General features: G+C 38.5%; 1 protein-coding gene across 4 annotated transcripts in view; it reads right to left on the reverse strand.

The window, feature by feature from the left end:
- Positions 1-23,029, reverse strand: part of LOC115232902 (carbonic anhydrase-related protein 10) — a 142,040-nt gene that overhangs the window by 52,814 nt on the left and 66,197 nt on the right. The window lies entirely within an intron of this gene.

The raw sequence follows: 23,029 nt of genomic DNA on the forward strand, positions 1-23,029 counted from the left end.
TAACTTAATGCCATCTATGAAAATCGGGCACGAACTTATGCAATCATCCTATATATATATATATAGAGAGAGAGAGAGAGAGAGAGAGAGAGAGTCTTATATATAATATATAATATATAATCTCCTTTGCATAAACGCGACATATATTATAGGAAGAAATGTAATGTGTATTTAATTCCTTAAACAAAATTCAATCAAATTACAAAACTACAAGATGTGGGATAACATGTAATTGTTCATCGATAATTCGCAGAGAAAATTTGCATCACCGCTATCATACATTATATTACAAAATTTTACTGCGTGATTTTATTCAAACTTTTGACCTAGCATTTTTAATATCCCACGATAATTCGATAATACAGTGAAGTAATACTACAGCGCATGCGCTTTAATGAATTTTCATCCCCATGCCGGAAATGCATTTGAATTTGCGGATATCACAGCTTTGTCTTCCCCTTTGCGAATTTTACTTTTGCGTATAATTGCATAATTACCTCCTCGGCCGTCATTAAGAAGCGGTTCGCTGCTGATACCGGTGCAACGGATAAGGGGTGGCCATTCCCGGAACAAGCTTAGGAGAGGCCCGGAAGAGAGGGGAGGGGGGAGGGAGGGAGGATAATGAAATAACGGTGGGCAGATGGAATGATTACTTTCTTATCACCCGAGGGCAGGTAGGCTATTATAGCATTTATCACGTGGAACCTGAGGAGGTGAGCTCGACGACGGCGAGGCGGAAGCCCAAGTGGCGGGGAGAAGATGAACGGAAGTGGAAGGGGGGGTATGAACCGACACAGGCACCCCTGGCCCCTGGTATATAACCGAGGCTACGAAGGCGGTCCTGACGGGGGAGGTGTAACAACCCCATTATTGAAACTTCAAGCGCGGAGCAATCATTCTGCAATTAGCAAAAGTGATTAAGTGTGGAAGCCAACGTAGCCTGGTCCTCTCCCTTCTCCCCCTTCTTGCCCCCTCGTCCGCATTCTCCCTCGGAGCACGGCAATCCGTTCTGGCGGATCCTCATTTGAGCAGTTTTCCAACCCACCACAACGCAAAATTTCTTTCCCCCTTCCTCTACGGCATTGTCATGCGGCTGTAGCCCTTAAACACTTATTTTAATTATTTCTAAGAGAAAGAGAGAGAGAGGGAGTGGTCTTGTTTGAGAAAAAAATAAGAGTATTCGAGCCTGCCTCGTCTCTATCCTCGTTAACCGACCTAATTATAAGCTAGCGGACGCTAGCAATAATTGCTGGCAATTTTTTATCTACTCTCTCGCTCATCGCTCCATCTTGGCCCGATCTTCTTCTTCTTCTTCTCGTTGAGCCAAGTCGAGTCGAATTTCTTCTCTTGCCGTTAGATTTCCGTCGATAAGAAGCAATACGCCGCTCGAGAACGGCAGCGGGATTAATCAAGGATGGATTAGCCCCTACATAGTGGGTCGCCTTGATAAAAACAATTAATCGACGGCTAGAGTGTTTGAAAAATGCCAGGATCGGATCGGCTTTGAACCGCGTTTTAATGATTTCCGCAAATGCGAGAAAATCGAATAATCGTGATAGGATTCTTTGTATTAACGAAGATCAAAATAGAAAGTTTTGTAGGTTTCGATAATAAATCTGCGACAAGAATAAACAAAAAACTAATAATGGCAATTCTATGCTGGTGATCCAATTATTTAAAATGCAAACCGATTACCGACTGATTATTTAAAACTTTCGCATATTTTTATTTTATATATTTTAAAGATGCAATAATATAAAAAAGAAACAATATTGTTATATAATTTTACTTTTATAAGAAACTTACATTGTGTGAAAAATTTAGAAATTTAACATTACATAAATAAGTTTTAATTAAATATGTTTTTTGTAATAAATTATCAAAAAATAAATAAATGAAGACACACATGCAAAAGAAATTTTTGGGTTTTCTTGTTTCCTTCACACAGTTTTGAAAAATTTATGTAATATGACACATGATATTCATCATAAAAATACCCCGGGATGAGGTAAATAATATATTTATTTAATGCATATTATATGCAATTACAGCGCAGGGTATTAACCCGCTTCAAAATAAAATTGTCTGCTTTGCGGTGCGAATTGTATTATGGAAAATGGTGTAAAGCAATTTTTTTTTTTAACAGCCGACTCGGAACATTGTAAAACTCGCGTGGGCGGAAACGCAAACGAGGCGGGAAAGAGACGTGTGTTTCGTTGCGACATTTAAATTTCGCGAAAAATCGTGACGCACAAACTCGCCAGCTAGTGTCTCGCTTAATACAACGAGGACGTTACAGCGGTAGATACGGCGTATAAGATCTGAAAACCAAATGCTTGTAAAAACTGTGTTAATGGCACGTCCCGGAGAGAGAAAAGTTGAGGGAAAGTAGGGTGCTGTTATTTGCATGGTATTCATTAGCATATATATTTACGCGTCAGCAAAGACCCCCGGTTGCTACTACTGAATATACAGCGAACTATTCTAATAAATCCGATGTGCGTTCGTACTTTCACCGAAGCGTGTAGTTTGAATGCCGATCAATGTATAAAAGTATGTACATAAAAAGAATATAACCTTTTGTATTATATTAAAATAATTCTCTGAAAATAAATTTAAAAGTTAATCATAGAAATAGTATATGTTTGCAAAATTTCTATGTATGTGTGTGTGTATAAAAAGAAGCTTTTAACAATAAATATAAAATATAATAGAAGTATTTTTAACTGTATTTAAAATATAAAAATTTAATTTATTGAATTGAAAATGCAATAAGAGAAAGAGAAAGAAGAAGCAATTTAACAAGTTGTTCTCGCTCCTTTTAATTAATTCATCAAAATGGGGATAATTAAAAATTTAAGACAGATTAATTTTAGGAAACGTTAAAAAAGAGATCATCATCTTTAAAATAGATATTCAACATTTAACTGAAATTATTTGTCAAATTTAGCGCCTTGTAATAAGAACCAGAAAAAAATTCGATATTATTACATATCTTATTTAAAATTCTTTTCGTGTTTATATGTTTTAACATTGTAAACATCACATTTAATCATATAGCGTACAATAGAAATTTTTTGCATTGTTTCAATCATCATTGCGTTGAAGAATGCCGCGGTTTCTACGGACACGATTTGGCGATCTACTAAAAAACCGCAGTAAACTCGACCAAATAAACGATCCGAGCGACTGACTTTTCGCGAGAAGTTTACGTAAGAATTCCGTTAAGTCGCGGGCGTAACACGGGTTTTCAATCTGATTCGTCGATAGCTTACGCTACCGCGGCAAAGTAAAAAAGAGCTCAACAGCGGTGAAAACAGTGGAAAATTCTTCCAGAGCGTGCTGTAAAAAATATATCGCAGAGGTTTGGCCGGGAGCTGCTGGTGAGTTCTCGATTCTCTTTGGAAAACTCTTTCTCGTTCCCACCAAACGAACGGAAGATTTATTGACTCCTGCGAGAACATGAAAAGTGTCGCGACCGACCATCGGGCGCCGTCGAGTTTTGCCACGAAGGCGGCAAAGGTCGTCGATATAAGGAATATAATGACGCCGGAGGTCCTTTATAAGTTCAGGAACTTCTTCAAGGACGCTTGATTTTATTTTCTTTATAGCCAGCTTTTTTATCAGATCGTTAAGTCGTTTATGTCGTAACGTGGCTTCTCTTCAAAAGAGAAGTGATAAGAATTCTTAATAATAAGAGCAAAGTGTATGCATTCGGCTTAAACGGAGGGATGTGAAAAGTTTCTTGAAAAGTTTTAAAAAATATCAAATGATCTAATCAACCCAAGAAAAGAGAGAGATTAATGTACATTAGATAGGATGAAATTAATTAGGCTACAAGTGTGCGCTGGAAAAATTACAAGATCTTAATTATTACTGTATACAGAATAATTTAATAAAGAAAAACAGCAAGTTGTAATTTATTTTTCACAAACTTTCTTTTATATTTTTTTAGTTACAAATCTAGTTTCGGAAAGTTGAAGTTTGAAATGCACGTGCACGCGCGCACACACACACACACACACACACACACACGTGTAAAATCCAAGAAAGAAGAATATATTTTGAAGTATGATTTTATCGATAAAAAGTTCCTCCTTACAACGATATACTCCGACGAGATTTATTCGCGTTTTCGACGTATCAGAAGTTTGTACAAAAGCCGGAAAGAATTAGTCCCCTATTCTTCCTGCTGGACGCAACCTTCGACCTATTTCCCGCGATTTTTTCTCACCAACGATAAGAGGGTATTCGCACCGGCCGACCGGTCAGCCGTTCGAACAAAGTAGTCTCTAGATATGTTTCTGATAAAAATATAAATCACGACCGTTAACATTTTTCTTTAGAAAGTCAAATATAGAATCAACTGTGGAATCCTCGGTTGGAGCATTATTTTTTAAATGCAAAATATTTTTAGATCAACGCAATATTATCGTTCAACATTCTCATATGAGATAGATGCTGCTTAATATAATGTTCAGCTTTAGAATTGAAGACACTTTTTAAAAGCGGATCGTGCCATTAATAATGACACCTTTTAAAACGATATTTATATCCATCATGATTAATGAAAGAGGGACCGTAAGGATCAAATATTAAGAATTCACGACTTATTGTCCGAAAATTACATCACCTCGGGGGTCTTCGCTTCAGCTTCGACGTCGTTTAAGCTGTCGCATCACTTCCAAATTAATTGCCGTTGTATAATTAATCAATGTCGCCGCGACATCGCCTCTCTTACAAATCGAATCGAACTGTGTAACGATATCATCAAAGACGGAGTATTTCGTGACGAAGAGAAAGCCGTGAAAAAAATACATAACGTAATTATACTTTAATGTATCAAAGTGCCATTAGTGTCTTAGTTTCTTTTTTTCCCTTAACAATTGCATATTCTACTGAATATAAAATCGATCACGTACTATCAATAAAATGTTTATTGAGAAAAATTGGGTTATAAACAATTAAATATAATTTAATAAAAAGAAACCGATTCGCTTTTCGCTTAATTGCGGATATATACTCGGGTTTTCTGATCAAATATTTTATATAAACTATCTTTTATATAAATTGTTTATTTAAAGCGCTAATAAATTAAATATTCTGTAATTAAAATAAGTATTCAGGCAATCAAGGTGTTTTTCAATAAACGCATGTTAGATTAATCATTAGAATTCCACTAGATTCTCCAGTTTTCCGGTTTAGAATAGTTTGTGACTATTCAAAAGCTACCATGTGTCTTGTAATTCCAATCAAGTAAATTATGATATCCATAATTAGACGCGTCGCGTGTTCATCCCTTCTAGATTCTAACGAGGATTATAATCCGAGAAGAGGTGCGAAATGGAGAAATGGGATAGTCGTTCATTAGCATGGGGATATTCCCCGTGTGTCCCTTCAAAAAATATCTGCCCACGATGTACGGCAATCCGCGGACAATAGCTTCGCCGCCGGCGGGGCGAGCACGAATAGGTTGATTGGGGAACAGCGAAATGTATTCATGTATGCATATGAATTCAGTTCTCCTCTCGCAGTAGGCCGAGGCGACGCGGCGCCTAGATACGCCGATATCTGCGGACTAAAAGCCCCTCACTGTTGAAAAACATCTTAATTGGACTTCGCGCCCTACTGTTCGTCGTCCCTAAGCCGCCCTTCCGTCCTAAGCCGCTCTTCTACCGACAATTCAGAATAACAGATCTCCCTTTCTCTCTTTCTCTCTCTCTGTTCACATGATACAGGAAGAACAGTATACAAATCCTTTAATCAATTCGAAATAAATTTTGTTTTTAATAAAAAAAATGTCACAAAGACACGAATATATAATTTAGGAAATAAAAAATGTGAAAAATGTGTAGAGAAAATATTAAAGGTACTTTCTTATTTAATATCAAGTATAATTTAGTTTCTAAGAATTAATTGTAAAAAAAAAAAATCAAAACGTTAGAAAAGGAAATATTTAATCAAATTTTTGTTAAAAGAAACTTTTACTTTTTATTGGCCAAGAGAATGTATGGGAGAATTTTAAGTCTACCACCATTTAAAATCGAGACTCGTCGATAACTGAAGAGAAAGATAGAAACCGCAATGCATTCTCGCGATCGAAGGATCGGAAAGAACAAATATTTTTTTCAGAGCCGGGAGAAGAGAAGCCGATGGTTTTTCCCGTCCGTTGTGGTATAAGGGTTGGCGTGCCGCAGCTAAATTTGTAGCCGATAGGGGATGCGCGCCAAAGTGTGTGAAGTCGCGATGGGTCGATGGGGAAACCCACCGACGTTGAAAAGTGACGAACAACACCGGGAGATATCACGACCGCGAAGTTAACGACGTCGGGACACGTCAACGGACTGTTAGAACTTTTCACTTTTGTTACCTTTTGCTCGTTGCTATCTGGGTCTGGGTTTGCTGCTCTTTTCGGTCTGAAAATTTCTCGGCGTTTCTCTCCGTATTAATCCATGTCAACCGACAAACTCTGTAATGACGCATCTGAGTCTTTCAAATCCTATCGGTTTCCTATCCTTCTCATTGCTAGTAGAAATTTGCTTGTAGAAATTTAAAAATCGTTTACTATACAAAATGTGGATCTTCAAGTAAGATTAATATTTATAATTCTTCTTTACTCGTGAAGAAGATACTTGATTATTTATCCTAAAAATTAATAATATTCTAATATTATAATATTGTAATAATTATTTTCTATTTTGGTTTCCAAAATCTGTCGGTGTCAGAAAGAGATCGGCATATTTCAATTCAGAATAACAGATTCCTCCCTCTCTCTCTATTCGCTTACAGCGTTGATACAGAGAAATCAGTATACAGATTCTCTGACCAATACGAAGTAAATTTCGTTTTTAATAAAAAAATGTCGAGACACGAACAATTCAGGAAATAAAAAATGTTTAAAGATTAATTTTTCGAGAAAATGTTACATATAATTCACAATAAAATATCTTTTTATTTAATTTCAAGTATAATTTAGTTTTTGAGAATTAATAATTGAGAAGTAAAAAAAAAATCGTTTTGAAAAAGAAAAGATGAAATATATCGTACGAAACGACGCTGTAATTCCGCGACGGGAGATCCATTAGAACCAAATATCGCGTGTTTACAAGCAGTATAACTTGTACGAAATCAGCGTTAAACGCGCCGACTGCTTTCATAGTTTCGCTCAGATAATAAACGACATACGTGCGACGTAAACAAACGCCTGGAGCGTCAGTGGAGTGTCAGTGCATGCTGAAGCTGCACCAGAATTCCAGTAAACTGAAGCTACCAGGTTGACGACCCGCTTTCGCTGCATCCGCTAAGTGCACCCCGAGGATACCGGCGCAAGAAGAAAATCAGGAAAGTTAATTGCTGATGCATAACGCGCCGCCGCGAACGTTAGTTTCCACGTGTCACATTTTTTTGTTTCGCATTCTGAACTTCGCTCATTAAAAGGGCTCAGCAGGATTTCGGGGGGTGATAACGCGAAACGGATATAATGCTACACGTCGTAATAATGTAACGCTGTTTTAACGTCACGTCCAGCGCAAACGACATAGTCGCGCGCGTGCCGCTCGTACGAGTTACACGTGCGTGTACACGTACATACGTTGCACAATTACATTTAATTTCAATATAGCATCGGCGTATTATCTCGCGTACACGTACACATCCGTGTACATCCGATATTTGGCGTTTCGTCGTAATGGCAACCGGTTTTAACGACCGGCCCGGGAGAACGAGTTTAGTCTGGAGAGTGAAAAATGCACTGGGCACGGGGCAAATGAATTAAATTTTACACCGTTCGTGAGATTTACGGCGCGTAAATCCCGGCGCGATTAAAGTATTTGAAATATCCGCGTGAAATATTTTGTCACGCGCGACGAGATATTAAAAAGCCACGTTATTGATTTTAAAAAGCTACCATGGCCATTGACGTCCACGTCGATTTGTAGGTGTGATTTGGCACGTTGCTATTTTTTAGGACACTATATTATCCCAGAAAAGAGTAATTTACTCGAACGACCATTATGCGTATAAATAATCTATCGTGCGCAGGGTCGATGATTTAAAGTTAGAGAGTTTCGATAAATTGTTAATCCGCGAAAGTACGAATAGATAATCAAAATTTCAGAGTCCCTCGCTTTGTGTATCTTTACATCCTAATTTATCTTGTATATTGAGAGATTGATATCGCGATAAATGTATACCGCCGTAAACACGAGATCTCCTAATGAACTTACGATTATAATTGTCTTCTCCGTTATTTTTAAAGTCGATACTCATTTATATTTCACTTAAGCTAATGGACCACTTGTAGTCCAGGGAGACTACGAGTTTATCCAAAATGCATCGAGCTAAAATACGAACGGGAGTTTCCCCTCATCGGTGTACTGAACTACTATGGCAGATCAGATGTTCGAAATGCTTGAAAATTTCATCAGCTTTTGCAGCCGCGCAAATCCACCATTACGTGTAATCCCTCGAAAAAAAAAATCGAGTTAGCTTCAAAATCTTAACGAGAATGCGCCGCGATGGAATATGCGACGGCTAATGTGATCCGATATTACCATTTTCATAAACGAAAACGAAAATTTCGCAATTTTATAAAATGTTATGTATTTAATACATTTGTGATATATATATAATAAATATTTATAAAGACATTTTTAATTTGTAAAATCTCTTGTCATTTCTTTTTGAGCGATGAAAAGAGGAAATTATCGCTTTCTCTCTTTCTTTTTCTCTTCGTACAAATAATTATATTCAAAAGGACCTACTGTGTGTAATAGAATCATTCCCGCGGCCAATATAAATTGTAATTTACATATTGAGTTTCCAAATCAACCTCGATACGTCTGCAGTTTTCCGATCCGCGGTAAAACAGAGTAAATTGCCATTTTCGCCATGGTACAAATATAATGACGTTTACAGTTTCAGTAATTTGTCATTTTGCTTGCGCGAAAATTTGCGTCCCCCTCCCCCCGCTCCACCCCATCCATATTTACGCTAATCAACGCGGCAAAGTGGCGAATAAACACGGTCGTGTATAGTTTTTGCCGCGTGAGGTAAAACAATTTCGTCGCATTTTACACGGGTCGCGCGCGATGGATCCTTTTCAAACAAAATGAAAGAATATACAGCTAAAGCTCTCCATATACGCGCGTAACAATTATAGCAGCATTCGCGCACCAACGTGTATAATTCGCGACACCAATTTATAAGCGGATTCTAACACCGTAACAGAGCTCTCTGCTTAACACGCAGCATCAACGCGCGATAACGATATCGCCAGAGTCGCATTCGCGCCGCGGGCATGCATAGTTGTAAATTCGTTAATTAACTAAGGCAATTGCTTCTGTAGCCCGGTAATGCGTTCAATCCTAAACAGTGCGTAACATGATACAACGGCGCCGAGGGCCGTTCGAATACGATTGATGATAAATTTACGAGTAATTTTATATATTAATTTGTAAATTCACGCGATTATCATTCCTCTTTTAAAAAAAAAAATTTTATAAAATATCAATTCTCTCAAAATTAAGAGAATATTGGAACACGTATATACGTTATTTTTATAAATAGTATTTTCAAATATATCAATTATTTTCTCTTGTAATCTCTAATGTAATGTTATTATTCTCTGAAGAAGAGATATCTTTCTCGCAATTGACTCTGTAGGTGAACTTGGATTGGTGTTCGCACGCGATCGATTTCCAAGTTTCCGTTTCTCCGTCTGAGATTAGTCGGCTAATTCGTATTTACAGGTATACGAGAACGCGGGCGTGCTATATAGGTACTCTTCGTATAAGTTTAATCGAAGCTTTTACGCCGTGTGAACAACGCAGCTGTCTGTCTCGCATCTTCATCCGACGCCGAGGACGGCGGCGAGACGACTTCATTACGAGGCTCGCAATCGATCGAAATTTCGCCGGTTAACTTGGAGACACGGCGGATTTATTAGTTTGCATCTATGCCAGTAGGACATATTTATTTATCGCTTGTCGATATATCGACTACTAGTTTCCTATCGCACGGCTTACAATTTACGATCGCGTACGTACGCGTGGATTTATGCGCGTGATTGCAAAAAGCTCGCGGCAAACAAAAAAAAAAGAAAACACATTTAGTTAGAGACGGCAATCTCATCGGCGGAAAAAAAAGCAGACCCTCGAGCGCGCGCGAACGCTCTTTCACCCTGGGGTCATAATTTTATTGCTCGTATCAGTGATATTGCAAGTAATTCCTTGAAAAGCGCGATAGAGAGAGAGAGAGAGAAAGAGCTGGAGGCTTCATTTGAATATCCGTGCTACTGTATAAACGGTAGCGGAGAAGGAGGAAGCAAACTTTGCAATCAGCTGCTATAGCACCTGTCGCGTGACCGTTTGTTCACGGATCTTTTTTTTTTCCGGGAGCCTAGTAATTCCACCATTGATGCCGTTATTGCCTTCAGCTTCTCGGGTGTAAATACCAGTACACGGACATTTATTACGGCCTTTGGCTCAACATATTGCCGCGGAATATTCGCGATTAATTAATCGATTCGGCGAAATTGACCTTTGTGTCATCGTGGGATTTGTGGAATGAAAAAAATCTGTATCGGATATCTTTCAAAATCGAGTAAAAAAAGGCAACCCTCTAGATACTAAGTTTGAGCGGTTCGCAATTCTCTTCGTATATTTTTTGCAAACTTGAAAACACGCTTGTGCGACGAATATCGTGATAACATGATCAACGATTGGAGGCCAAGAAGTGTTCGCCGGTAATTACCGGTAATGTATCAATGTACCGGTAATTACGAGCCGCGCGCTCTATCTACGTCAGTTACAAAATCAATCACGCGATCACTCGTTTGGCCTCTGCCCATTTACGTTTGAACCGTCGAGTTGAATCGATATCGCTTCTCTAATAGCTGGTCTAAATTCCGTTATAACACAGGTTCGCGAGAGAGCCTGGGACAAAGGTAAATCTCGCAAATCGGCAAACATCGGATTGTAAAAGTCACAATTTTTACATTCGCGTAAAGTGTATATATGTATACTTTATTACAATTTCTGGCTATTGTCATGCCCTATCATCTTTTTATGCTATAACCGGCGAATCCCGACGCGTTTTACGCAGTGAGAACTCGAGCGGAGCATCGCAATCATCGAGCTACAGAGGTGCTAACACGTTTTGATTTCAATCTGATTCAATTTATACATAGCTGGTTTGCCAAAACGCGCGAAAAAAGCAATCGTTTTTTTTTTAAAAGTTAAATAAAAGCACGACGTATATTATTACACACATAAAATACACGAAATTTTATCGACAGAGAATACTACACGTATGCGAGATTAAATCTGAGAGCGCGTGATATCAGTGAAAGCGCGAACGCGGTTAATTTCCTGTTTAATTAGAACTTCCTGTACACGAAGAGAGAGGGCGAAACGCGAAGGTGGACCGCGTGTACGATAAACAGATACGTACACCGTATAACGAAAGAGCGCATGAGGGACCCGCTTGTTTGAAATCCACGCTCTTGTCGCTCTCTCCGGTCGGGCACACACCCGCTATAATAATGTATGCACGCACACTCCACAGTCAGCCGACCATCCGGTCTACCAGCCGACCGGGCCGGACCAGACCAGACCCGATGCGGAGCGAAGCGGAGAGAGTCCGGTTTTCCGGAAACATATTCTATGCATACATGCATGTTCAACACCTGCGAAGCAAGTCCGGTCGCCGGTAGTCGGGATGTTAAATTACGGCATTTAAATAATTTCGTTTAATCTCTGTGCGGCCCTTCTGCTGCTCCTCTCCGGCTTACGCTATCTCTCTCTCTCTCTCTCTCTTTGCTCTTCTTCCTCCAGCTATCCAAACTAGAGCGAGCTGTCTACCGCACGCAAAGAATATTTTCGCACATAATTTTCGGATAACACTAACAGACCAACGAAAAACCGAAATTCTGAAAAACATCCTCTGATGGCTTTATGCTACAACCTATGAATTCGCTCGCGAATTTAGTCAACAATGTTGTCGAATATTTGCCGTCAAGAGAGAGAGAGAAAAAGAGAGAGAGAGAGAGGGAGGGAGAGTGTGTATGTGTTAATTAAGTGTCCCTTCTCTTTAGAGAGTAAAAAAAACTGATTTTTTTACATTTTCTGAAAGTATAGCGTCTGAAAAATATCTTTCAAATTTTATTTAAAAATTCGGGATATTAACGAAGTTACGACTGTGGATAGGATAGGGGATGGGTCTTTAAATAAGCCTGCAAAACTTTAAACGTGTTTTTCTCAAAACATTGTTTTCAAAGTTAGTATGACGAATAATTTCAATTTTTTAAATAAAAGAGTACATTTCTCGGGGATACTAAATCTAAATTAAAGTTAATATTTTTCTGATCTTCAAGAAATGAATAAATTTCAGTAAAATTGAAACATTTAATTTTAAAATGACATTACTTTGTTATTCTTAAATTTTCTCTAATAAAATTAGGTTTAATATCCCATAAATATCCTACGGAATAAAACCAGATTAAGTTTATTCATTTCAGACAATTACACAAAAAGCATCCACCATCCTTCATTTTCGAACACGCTACGCGTAGAGACTTGTGTGAACTAAAAAAAAGTATCCGAAGGAATATCCAAGATTTAAAAATACTGACATACTGTTTAAACATCAATAAAAACGCCAAAAAAATTAATTTCTAATGTTCTTAAAAAAAAATTCTTAAAAATTATCAATTTTTCACACTGCTAAAGTAGACTGGGATAGCCTTAAACGCACGAACAATGTATGGTTTTATATCGCCGACCGTCGCATCATGAATACCACATTCGCTAATATTTCCCGGCTCCGGTTCATATTTCGCTTGGCGAATGTTAAATTGCATGAATGCATAATAAGTCGCGCATAATAAGATCTCGTCCTTTATAATTGCAATTTAAAATTACATCAAGTTGATGTAATTCAAATGAAATTACATCAGATTGACTACTTTATCTTTGTTAAAGAATCCGTACGTAAATAGAATGCAAGAAAAGCTATGTCGAACACTCTATAGATATTTTACAAGCGACAAACTTGTTTTGGAAAAAAAAAAAACTTGTCAAGATGCGATATCGAGCGTAAATCACAATGGCAGCGTGTAACGCGATAACGACACGATTGTGTCGCCTGCGAGTGACTACTCATCGCAAAGAGTGATGTACAACGGCAACCAGCGGCAACGTGATTGATAGCGCATACGTCGGCTTTATCCGCGCGTTATCCTCTACTACCTCGCAATCTGGCTTCCTAGAAAATACGTTTCACCGAGAGTGCGATGTGACAAATTTACTTCGAGCCATTCTGAGAGCACGCTTCTAATCGTATTGTATCGATCGATATGAAGAATCGTCTGTCGAAAAATTTACTTTCAAAAGGCTCCTTTAAATCTGTATTTAAAGGACAATGAGAAAAAAAAAAGAAAGAAGGAAGGACTTTACATTTCTCTAAAAAAAAAAAAAAAAAATGCAGCTTTCTTTCTCTTTTTTTCCAAAAAAATTAATTTCTAATGTTCTTAAAAAAAAATTCTTAAAAATTATCAATTTTTCACACTGCTAAAGTAGACTGGGATAGCCTTAAACGCACGAACAATGTATGGTTTTATATCGCCGACCGTCGCATCATGAATACCACATTCGCTAATATTTCCCGGCTCCGGTTCATATTTCGCTTGGCGAATGTTAAATTGCATGAATGCATAATAAGTCGCGCATAATAAGATCTCGTCCTTTATAATTGCAATTTAAAATTACATCAAGTTGATGTAATTCAAATGAAATTACATCAGATTGACTACTTTATCTTTGTTAAAGAATCCGTACGTAAATAGAATGCAAGAAAAGCTATGTCGAACACTCTATAGATATTTTACAAGCGACAAACTTGTTTTGGAAAAAAAAAAAACTTGTCAAGATGCGATATCGAGCGTAAATCACAATGGCAGCGTGTAACGCGATAACGACACGATTGTGTCGCCTGCGAGTGACTACTCATCGCAAAGAGTGATGTACAACGGCAACCAGCGGCAACGTGATTGATAGCGCATACGTCGGCTTTATCCGCGCGTTATCCTCTACTACCTCGCAATCTGGCTTCCTAGAAAATACGTTTCACCGAGAGTGCGATGTGACAAATTTACTTCGAGCCATTCTGAGAGCACGCTTCTAATCGTATTGTATCGATCGATATGAAGAATCGTCTGTCGAAAAATTTACTTTCAAAAGGCTCCTTTAAATCTGTATTTAAAGGACAATGAGAAAAAAAAAAGAAAGAAGGAAGGACTTTACATTTCTCTAAAAAAAAAAAAAAAATATGCAGCTATCTTTCTCTCTTTTTACCTTATCTGATTTTCTCCTCTTACTTTATCGAATCGACCAGATTATTTGAACGCGTAATTTTTTTCTAAAAATATACATTAAAGACGCGGATTTTTAAAGATAAATTCTTTAATAATTCCGCCACAGCATCCAATTTACTCGCTATTCGTGACCGCGTAGCATTTTAAAGAATAGACGCAACGTGAAAGAAAAGAAAATCTCTCCCTCCCCTTTCTGCCGTGTTTTTTTCCATCTCGTCGCCGGTGTGAGCGCAGTTAAGTCGGTGCACTCGCATTCAGCGCGAAGTGATAAAGATGGAAAGTGGCCAGCATTTGCATGTTTATTCCACTTCTTTAATTCCGGCCGCTCTTTCTCTCCACGACGTCCTGCGGCGGCAAATCGCGCGCGAAACGCACACGCGAAAAAATATACGCGGTAAGAGCCCCATTCATCCCCCTTCTTCCCGCCACCCCTCACGGGTCGCAAAAGCCGCGGGATCGTATTGTGTGCTGTTCCATCGGCTGCTGCTGCTGCTGCTCGGTCCGCCGTATCTCTCTCGCCAAGAGAGTCTCTACCATCTGGAATATTCATTCGACGCCGCGTTATGCGCCGATCTGTTTCACTTTCGAGCGAAAGCAACGATGACACACATCGCAAGAAATAGCGCAGCAAACCGGAAAATGTTATTCTTCTCTTAGGTCACGATTTAATCATCGAAATAGCGTACGTTTAGATTTCTTACGACAACGGAATATCGTTTTTATATTAAATTAAGTGCGAAAAATATGTGGATGTGAACAATTGATTCTCCTGATTATGCGATTTAGGCCACGTGTTGTAGGGTGCTATGGATATAAGTAATATTAATAATTTTGAATCCATTTGGTTATGTTCTTTTTACGCGAAATTTTATTTGGATTAAATTGCCATCTCGATTATTGCTTTCTATTACATGATTAATGTCGATAGGACATTCTGTATACATATAACATAAGTCATTTTATATCAATTTCTATTTCCGCAATTTCCTCTCTCTCTTCGCCGAAATATTATTTCGATTAAATTCGTCGCCGGAAAATTGTGATAAGAGATGAAGTGTCATTTGCGTCTGACTAATCGCGTACGTTTTCACTTAATTCGGAAAGTCGAGGTAGCTCCTTGTATTGTCTCCCGTGTGTTCGGCTTTCGTAAAATTTGATTCAAGTTCGACTAACTCGCGACATCGAATGTTCGATTCTGTTGAATCTAAATGCAACGATGCAAGAATTTCGCCCATGCATTCGCGCTTAAATTCGAAATCTTCGTGCAAACTTCTCTATACGACGCGAAACGAATGTACAACGTGCCGACCATCGTTTCGTTCCAAGTTTCTGCGTGCGTAGACCCGTTTCGTTAATCCCGCCGAGTACAGCCAGAAATGGAAGCCATTAGAAGTTTCCGATTCGGCTTGTTAATTATCCGAGACTTGAGTTCTCGCGCCAAAATTCGCGCGCGACAGCGACAGCGACGATTTAATCCGTGCCCAGAACTTCCTCTCGAACATAATCGAGCGTGTGAATCGAAGCGTATGAAACATGTTTTCTCAATCGCGTTCCATTATATGATAATCGCTAAAGCACTTCTGTAATAAAAATTCTAAACAAAGTTGATTTATTGCATTATTTAAGAGATGATAATTTTAATCAAATCTCTTCTCTCTCTCTCTCTCTCTCGTAGATGGAAATTATACGTAGAGAAACTTTTAATATATTTTTATAAATATACTAAAGAGAATTATAGAGGAGTTTGTATATCAATTTAAAGAAATAAATGCTACGTAGTTTTAAATATATTATAATTAACACTTTCGTTCGAACCCCGGTATTCTGACCATCAAAAGCTTACATGCATGAGCTTACATACTACCTTCGGCAACTAGTCGACCAGATATCGGACACGTGCGGTATGATGACGTGGCCAAATTCCATGACATTTCGCAAATTAGTGAAATTCCGAGAAATTCTCTCTCCGGCCAGACTGAGGAGCATATGCGATCGCCACGCGAACCGCAGGATTTCATTAGTGTTCTTACGCATGTAAAATCTGTCAGACGCAAAGTCCGGCTTCGAATATTTTACTCGATTGCTATCCGGTACATCGCTTACATATGGGCTAAAAACAGAGTTATATAAATCCTGTAATTTCTAAAATTTGCAGTATATTTGTGACGGATAGGAATAATTTCGGACAGATAAAGATGGGAAAAATATTCCCCGCAAAAAGCGTGTGAGAAAAATGTGTCGATTTATGTATATAGATTGACCTTTGACCCGCATTGCAAGGTGTCGCTCTAATTCGTAGTCGCCCTAACCCGACCCAGACCCATTGATCACGATGAAAATTTCGTTGACCCTGACGCAAACGCTACGGCTCGACATATCGCGGGCGATGAAAGGGAAGGGGGATCATCACGGGAGAGATCAATGCATCATTTTGCGCAAAAATGGCAGAACGGGTCAAAAAGGCTCGTATAAATCTTCAAACCTGCGAAAATTTTTATGACGTCGTTACGCTCGCACCGTCGAAAAGCGCGATCCATTTTATACCTGCATTAATGACAGGCTATCCGTATGGCTAAATACTCGCCATACAAATAGCGTTGTATATCGCGAACAGAAATAATATTCCCGGCGGGAAATCAATTACATTCTCGATGAATCTCTTTATCGAGATCTCTTTACCAATATCTGTGTTATCTCACAGAGGAACAACGGCATTTATAAAAATCCCAAAACAATCAATTATCAATTGTATCACTTTTCATGAAGTGTTATTCATTCCTTTTCGATAAAAGTTAATTTTTTTTTTTTAGTCTAGTCTCGTGAAAAATATCAAAATAGCACAAGAGTGCAGTTATGGTGCGACCTAATGTCATTTTACAAATAAACACTACTTTTATCGGGCTAGCATCGCTTCCATCTCAGAAGTGAATATTGTGTAACCTAGTTTCCACTGTATTTTTCATAGAGAGAAAGAAAGATCAGATTTGCGCGATCTCAGTGATAGACGTGTCATTTAAAGCGAGCGTATCGCAATATGCAATTCTGAATTTTTTTCATTAACATCTAAAAAATAAATTGTATTGGATGTTTAATATTATATAAGAAATTGGCTCGATTATAAATATACAACGCTTTTCTCAACAACAGCAAGTAACGGAAATCTAAAGATTAGATGTAAAGATTTGATAAACTTTTGTACTCGTGGAACCCATCTCTTCATCTATTCGTGGAATAATGGACGCGATGCATTCCCTCGGGACCAAGTGGCGTGCGAGAAAGTGAGCTCTTGCATATGTAGGTGCGAGACGATTTTGATTACGACGGTATACTCGACGGCAAATAGGAATCCGGATTTACGCACGCGAGTAGCCATCCCGTTGCCTGAACACGTATACGCTTGGTAATCTGGCTGGTCGAATAGTTTCGGGCTTTCAGGCAAACTTTGATTGACCGAATGATCGACTTGCTTACCACAGAGGCTAGCAGCCTTTAGTGTCTAAGCAGCTGTGTTCACCCGATATAGCTAAACCGCGTAAACTTCTCATACTATCGCATAAATCTCGCGCTATTACAAGAACACAAATTATTGTTGAATTATATCATCGTATACCGATTTGAATATAGACATTCGTAACAAAATCGTGCAAAAGAATTGGAGCGACAAATAATATTTTGAAATTCTCTCAGTGTTCCTTGAATTATGAAGGGAATTATATTTAAATAAGACGTTAAATTTATATATAACACGCGCTGATAATATTTAATACATCTGAACACTGAACACGCTGAGAATATTTAATACATCTGAACACTGAACTGACAGAATTCATCCAGTGATTCTTAAATATATTTTTAATATCTTGTATATATATATATACCAGAAATTCCCAGATTTAGTACATAATGTAAGAGAGGGCACACACGTTACATTCGTTTAACTTTCTAAAGATAGTGTCGCGAAATATTCATGTGCGGTACGAAAGGTACGACCTACAGAATGATCTGCAGGACACATGGTGAATATTTCAAAAGTTGGTATTAAATATTCACAGAGATGTTAGTCTTATCAAAGATTTGTGCATTGTACATATACAGTGTATCCCAAGAAACATCCACTTTTTCCGATACGGAGCAAACTAAAAATATATATCGCTAATTTTACTATCAAAGCCGCAATGCTTATAAAATCATCAAATATTAAAATTTTAACACTTTCATTTTTTTATATTAAGCGCGCTTAACATAAAAAGTTAAGGATTAATAATAAAAAAAGCTACAACGGTCTTTTATTTAAATTTCATCAAAGAGAAAATTTGACTTCAGGAACTATTTCGTCGTATCGAAATAATTTGCAAATATATTAATAATTTCTTCAATCTTTAATAGAGAGAGAGAGAGAGAGAGAAGAAGATAACTCAAAAATGATTTAATTTCGCGTCTGTTTTGCATATTTCTTTTAGTTATATAAAGCCACGTAGCGTTCTCTGTTCTGCTGTTAGAGGACATTCAGTATTCGTGCAACCATTTGTAAAATTGCCTCGCTGCTTGCTTTCGTATCTCGATATTTCCGTCCACCTTGTTCACGTTTGGATCCAAACGTCGAGTTCGGCCATTTCATGCTTGTTGAACAGCGGACAACTCCGCAATTTGGATAAGGATCTCTACCGATCGTTAGGCTCCGAGAATTTCTAATCCTTTCGTGTCAAACTATAAAAATTGAAAGCAAAAAGAAATATATTAAAAAGAAAATTTGCGTCTTCTATCGTTCTTATATCATGAGAAAGAAAAGTCGTAAAAGTCGCAAATAATTACGATTGATATTTTTTTATGGATTCACTTGTCCAGAAAAACTCGACGAGTGTTTGATTAAAATTCACTACGAGAAAAGTGCATTTAGAGTTAAGGTGACTTAGTCCGCGGCAAAAGAGAGAGAGCAATTACTTATATTCCCGTTGTCCCATCGACTAGCAAACATCCTCTACACATATAGCTGTACAAATATCGCAAGGCTTTCGAATATTTAGAACGTAGGAGCCCGCAATTCCCGTTGGTAAACTGGTTTGCGCGGTAATTTCAATTATCGTATTGCATGGAGGTTCGTCTAACTTCTCCCTCATAAATACATTAGTGTTAGTGATTTAACGCGGATGTGCAAATATCCGGGTAGTTGGGCGCTCTCAGTTGCTACCCAAAACTTAACAGGCAAACCCGGCCCGAGAACGCCGAGAGTTTGAAAAGGCCATTCATTCGAGTAAATATTTGGATGACAAAAAGGAAACAGACTGTTCACAATTTCCGCCAAGAAAACCGCCGTTTCTTTTCTCAATTCACTAAAATTTTTCATTTCGTCAAGCTACCATTCTTTCGCGTTCTCGACTATATTATCAATATATATATGTTCATCTTTTATAAAGCGTACTCTAAAGATGATAAAAAAAAAATATCAAAATATTAACTTTGATATTATCAAAATAAAAAAAAAATTTATTTTTCATAAAATATCTTGAATAAATGTTCACGTTTTCATTATCACGTACAGACGCATCATTTTCGTATATCTATCGTATCTGAATTTAAGAATCGCAACGCGTGGGCTCGTAATATACAATTCTTCGGGAAACGCGTTACATTTTTAGCATCTTTAACCGGAAAGACGTATTCTCGCCGTACCGGGGAAATTTCATCTTCAGCCTCGCGTATCTGCCCCTTTCGACGAGCTTAAGAAACTGTTCGCCGAGAGTGGCAGTATCCTGCCAATGCTACCAGTTGCACGGCGAGGAGCAAAGGAGAACCCGAGCTTAATCCCGTCGTCGTCGTCGTCGTCGTCGTGGAAAAGTTTTGCATTCGCCAAGATTTTCTCGCAAGCCATCTCTCGCCGTGCGCGTTTTTATTCGTACGATGATTCACTTTGACACCGCGGCAATTCTCGACCCTAATAATCCCAGCGACCTATTTCCGCAACCACGAGTATTCCCGCGTTATGGAATCTGCCGCCGAGCTGTGTGCGTGAGTGTGTGTGAGCGTATACGTGGTAACTGTGTTTAATCTTTTAAAATCGATACGTGTACGCACAGCTTGAATGCATTGTCGTAATAAAATAACGTTTTATCCTCGCATAATAAGTGAGAAAAATTGAATTTTGCTTACACTTTTACATTAAAAATGTTTTGTATAAATAAAATTATAAAATTATAAAATTAAAAATGCGATTTTACGAAATAAATCGCTATTTTAAGCCAGCTATTTTTACATCCTATCTCTCCGGTATTTATAGTTGAGAAAAGAAGCGATAAGTCTCTGGAACACGCGAATGTTACGTTGGCGAATATAATCGAAGCAATATATCTAAAAACTTTTTTTTCATCTCACATTTATAATATAAAACAAAGTTCAGCCACACCGCGGTAGTTTGCCCGAGCGCCCTCGGGGCGAAATCAAAGATGTATCATGTACCACAGCATCGCTCATAAAATCAGAGTTTCTCTATAAGTAAACATGATTGTGCCGCGACGGTGCATTTTGAGGTCGAAAAAAGCATAAGTGCTCAACTTGCACGTCGCGCAATCTGCGTTGCAACGTAACCAGATTATTCCGCTACCGCGTAAATATACGCGCAAATGCAATTGCTCATGTACGCTGCGCTCGCGCATACTTTATGAAATTGGCAGCCTTCCACTCTACTGCGGCTCACAGTAAACCATGTAACGGCACTAAAGAAATCTATTGAAATTGTTTAAAAAGTCATGTGAAATTTTTAAATTGTCTTCAAATCGCAGTTGATTTTTTTAAGATAAAATTTTGGAGATCTGTTACATGCGTCTGGCAAATTAAATTCCGGGGATGCGCATAGGTAACGAAATCTCCGTTTCCCAGTTAAATTCAAGAATATTTCTCTTTGACAGTATATTTTCAGCTAAAAATTTTCTGAGGAAATACTACAGTGTCAAACGCGCTAAAAAAAAGTTTGGCGAAAAAGCGGCAAGTAATAAAATTTTCGCTAGGGAAAACCTTTGCCTCCAAATTTGTCAAAAGATTTCGTAGACGAAAGAGGGCGAGATAAACCCACGGGGAGAAGCCCTGTATAAATTCGAAGAAAGCAAAGTACGTAACGACAGTTCAAAGTGCGCGACCGAGGGCGTGCGCTTATTGGTTGTAAAACGAGAAGCCCATCTGCCCGCAATATAAGACATCCGTGAACTCTAAAAATCGACTCGTATCCGCTACCGATCACGGTAATAAGTCAGTCAACCGATACCGCGCGTACCGGGTGTGCTTAAAGTGCGGATAATCTCGATTAAAAAACTCTCCCGTCCTGCGTGACGCGATTCAATTGTTTGTAAAATAATCTTAATAATATAATTATATATATAAACCCAACATTTTATATACTTAATAATGAATTATAAAGATTAGAATAAATTATAACTTAGATTGATCATAATCATTGAGATAGCACTTGAACTTAATACTTATTCTCCCATTTCATTAAAGCGATATTATCACGTCCCCCTCGGGTAACTTCCTTTTTTCAACACACTTCCACATTACACACAGAAGCCAAGTAACAACAGTAGAAAAAAAAACAACGTGACAAGTTTCGTGTTTGCCGTTGCAAGAATATCATTTGTGATAACGATATTACTGGCACTTGGCAGGACAAACTTAATTTTGTTGCGGCACTCGAGCTAATCGATAGCGAAATTCTGTGGCGCTCGTAAATTCCGAAATGGGATCAACAACTTCCTCTCCGATGTCAACGGGCCGACGAGAAATTCGTAGGGTTCGCGCGACAGGAAAAGGGGGAAGGGGGAGAGAAAACGCGGAAATGGGCGAGCCCAACGACGATCTACGGTGACGGTGGGGGAGAAGGGGGAGGAGGAAGCAAAATTTTTGGCGTTTTATGCGAACGTCTCAACGCCCGAGTATACGGCATTGTTTTTTCGTGTGACAGCTGGCCCGCATGGGGCGGAACAACACTAAACTCAAGACCCGGCGCGGTCTTATCGGCGCTCGCCTTATTTTTAATAAAAACTACGACGGTGAGGGAAAAAGAGAGAGAGAGAGAAAGAGAAGAGAGCGCTGAGATTAAAAAATTCACCGGTGCCCGGAGGCACTCGATGGCCTCGTAACTTAAAATTAAGAAAATTAGGAAGCTGCACGACCAGCTGAGCTCTCGCGCGAAACGCCTTATATCCTCTGTTCTCTTTCAGGAATTTGATAATAATCACATCGCGAATGACACATTTGCGTCCCGCGGTTTTATCGAGCAATTTTTGGCAAACTAGATCTTAATCGTAATTAAATCGCACGGAAATGTAGAGATTTGACGCGCGTGACAGATTAGTTTACGTGTGTTTGTAGATATCATATTAGACAATTAATTTTAAGTATGTAATATATACTTTGCACGCCACGTTCTTGGGATAACATTAATTTTGCTATTAACGTCCCGTTAGATTGTTCGGTAGTAAAGTTACGAGAATTTTGCCCGAGATGAACAAACTTGGCGCAACGAGCCGGTTAAGTTTCCTACTTTGTCTATCACGCCGCGTGACAGTCGGAAATATCCAAAAAAAGGGAAAAACGCGAAAATTACGTGCGACGCATAAAAGCGTCAGAGAAGTGAAAAAATTTCGCGGTTTCAGCAAACTGTCTTTC

The sequence above is a fragment of the Formica exsecta genome, unplaced genomic scaffold (genome assembly GCF_003651465.1).
Source record: "Formica exsecta isolate Colony F162 unplaced genomic scaffold, ASM365146v1 scaffold1505, whole genome shotgun sequence".
NCBI classification, from domain to species: Eukaryota; Metazoa; Arthropoda; class Insecta; order Hymenoptera; family Formicidae; genus Formica; species Formica exsecta.